The 3,209-nt window shown below is 36.6% G+C and overlaps 1 long non-coding RNA gene across 1 annotated transcript in view; it reads left to right on the top strand.

Moving 5' to 3' along the window:
- LOC106882522 (uncharacterized) overlaps positions 1-3,209 on the top strand; it is an 18,247-nt gene that overhangs the window by 10,452 nt on the left and 4,586 nt on the right. The window contains exon 4 of the long non-coding RNA XR_001411014.2: positions 2,953-3,031. This is a non-coding gene — a long non-coding RNA (uncharacterized LOC106882522). The remainder of the gene's footprint in view (positions 1-2,952; positions 3,032-3,209) is intronic.

Below are 3,209 nucleotides of genomic sequence, written 5' to 3'. Positions count from 1 at the left end.
TCACTGCCATATATATATATATATTTATATATATATATATTTATATATATATATAAAATTTAGATTCAAAATGAATATGGCACTTAAGTTTAGGCACCAGAATATAGTATGGTATTATCCAAACAATTCCAAAAATAAGGTGATCAAAAATCAAAATAATCAACACGGATTTTCAAGGTTATTGCAGTATGCATGTTTCATGCAACTCCATTTATTTAAGTAATGTGAGCATTGCATTAAATGTAAAATGCAGAGCAATCTTCAGCTGCACAAGGATACAGTGCTTAGTAGTTTTAAAGGGAGAGCCAGTTTATTTATCCTGATCCCACTCTTTATGTGGTTGTAAGACGCAAAAAAAAGGTTGCTCTTATCTTGAGATGCAATTGTCAATGGCCCTTCCAGATGGTCCCTTCTTACTACCCTAACATTATTCCCAAACACACATCCATCCAAAGCTCCATCTTTGGAATGGAGATAACAGAGAAAATGTCTTATTTTAAACCTTTCGAAAAATCTTGCATAGTTTTACCATACTGCTTACAGATTGTATTTGTAATGTGCGAATTAGTTGGTTGATTTCTTTTTCTGAAAATCCTGTCATTTATTTATAAATGCAAGTGCTCCAATTATTATTGGTATAAATGTAAATTTGTAATCCGGATATAGAAGCTGGAAGTTTCAAAGCAGTTGTCCATAGTTATCTTCTTTCTCTTTGATTTTCAAAGAGATATTCATATCAGTAGGACAGCTGACCTCTATGACAGTACATACTTTTTATTGTCTGTACCAAACCACAATATCTGGCCTGTTATGCTTACACTTAACAGATGTTTTGATGGGAATGTTCCACCAGTATTCCTTGCTGCATGTATTTGTGTATGTATTCAATAACATGGGGTTTCTCTATATTTAATCCAGGACAGTCTTTTCTCTGAATGGCACTGTATATTATTTTTGTGACAGCATCATGTTGTAAAGGAAGGTAGTACCTTGATGACATATTTGGGCAGCTGCTAATTACATGTGATGTCTTCCACAGAAATATGACATAATCTACATTTTCAGTTGCATCTTGGAACTCCAAGGGCTTCACCGTCTCTTTTGTTCATTAGGTATTTAGTAGCAATCTCCTGTTCTTGGATTGCAAATGCATAGCCTTCACAGTGTAATTTGATGTAGTAGTCACGTGCCCAAGAGAGGTTTTGCTTCATGCTAATGTTACTCTCTTTTTCAAGTCTATGAGAAACATACCCATCCATGGTCTCTTTTTGATATGCTGAGCGTTTCACTTTTGGGTCTTTTTGAGGTATATTAGTCTAGCTGATTTTGGGTTATGTGGGATGTGATTGGGAAGAGAATACTTAGTGAGGAGCTCACTTCCAACATGTAGGATATTGCTTGCTTTCTTCACTTTTCAGCACTAAGTTAATGAATTTATTTTTGCTGCTGTTGTTTAGCAAGTGCTGTCTGAGAGAGATTATGTCTTTTATCTCTCCTTATGTAAAGCATCTTGATATTGCCATTTTCATAGAGATTTCCAGCTGATGTTAGAATCTTGCAGGTTTTAATGTCTATGGAGTGGATTTCTTCTACAAACCAGTCAAGTATCCCATGTTGGAATCAGCACTGGTCATGCAAATGCTCTGAGCAAGATTGTCTTGTTGTAAGAGGAGTTTGGACTGCCATATTTTCCTTAGTCTGGTGTCATATTTTTGGGTCACTCTATCTTTATTCACAGTACCTTGGTATGGTATATTTCCATCAATGCCAAGGTACTTGAGCATTCTTTGTGTGGGGCAGGAGACATAGTGAGACCATTGATGTTCAGGTTTTGTGTCTAGGAGACTGATTTTCCCAATTCAAAAATTAAATGAGAACATTTCTTCTGGCCAAATTCTATTCCTATGTCAGCTGAAAATGTTGATATTAATTTCAGTTAATTTTTTACAGTGTTCTAAGTGTGAGTTGTGGCTCAGGTCTTTGTGAGCCTCTCAGTTGTTGTTGGCACTCCATCGCTTACGACGTCGAGGGTTCCAGTTGATCCGATCAACGGAACAGCCTGCCCGTGAAATTAACGTGCAAGTGGCTGAGCACTCCACAGACACGTGTACCCTTAACATAGTTCTCGTGGATATTCAGCGTGACACAGTGTGACAAGGCTGACCCTTTGAATTACAGGCACAACAGAAACAGGTAGTAAGAGTGAGAGAAAGTTGTGGTGGAAGAGTACAGCAGGGTTCACCACCATCCCCTGCCGGAGCCTCGTGGAGCTTTAGGTGTTTTCGCTCAATAAACACTCACAACGCACGGTCTGGGAATCGAAACCGTGACCCTATGACCACGAGTCCGCTGCCCTAATCACTGGGCCATTGTGCCTCCACAAGCCTCTCAGTGGCAGCAATTAAAGTAGCAGGCAATTTTGCCAAATAGAGATACTTCAGGATGTATGTATGTGTGTATGTATGTAAGTATATGTAAAAGTATATGTATATGGATGCATATGGCTTCTTATAACTATATGCATGGATGTATCTGTCTTACATATGTCTACACACACACACATACATATGTATATGTGCGTATGTGTATGTATATAGGAATATGTGTATGTGTGTGTGCGTGTGTGTGTATGTATATATGTGCACATATATACATGTGTGTGTGTTTGTGCTTTCCCTAACCACCACTTGACAACTGTTGGTTTGTTTATGTCCATGTAACTTAGCAGTCCAATGACTGAAACAAGTAAAAAATCAAAGATAAAAGATGTCTGGCATATCTTCTTTGATCTCAATATGGAACTTTTTTACAATCTTCATTTTCATCAGAAAGATAGTTTATTTTTTTATTTTCAAAATTTTAAAATGTTTTAGATTCAAAAATTTTTATTTTATTTATTTTTCATTTTATTATATTTTTTATGACTTATTATTTTTTTCTTTCTTTTCAAAGGTGATTATATAGAAAACATTCTAGAAAAATGGTTTGGTGATTACCAGAAGCTGGAACGTCATCATGGCTATATCCAGTGGTGAGTATTTTAATCTTGCTTTATTGTGTTAACTTCCCAGCTGCAATGGTGGATGGATTTTAGGGAAATCACAATCACTGTTAGCCTTCGTCATTATTCTCATCCTTTTTGTTACCACCACTGCAATCATCGTCACTCACCAGCAATCACCAGTCATCATATTTACACCTATCTTTCC

Source organism: Octopus bimaculoides, chromosome 5, assembly GCF_001194135.2.
Source record: "Octopus bimaculoides isolate UCB-OBI-ISO-001 chromosome 5, ASM119413v2, whole genome shotgun sequence".
In the NCBI taxonomy this organism is placed as follows: domain Eukaryota; kingdom Metazoa; phylum Mollusca; class Cephalopoda; order Octopoda; family Octopodidae; genus Octopus; species Octopus bimaculoides.
The sequence above is the reverse complement of the archived record's forward strand: the minus strand, read 5'-3'. Positions and strand labels throughout refer to the sequence as shown.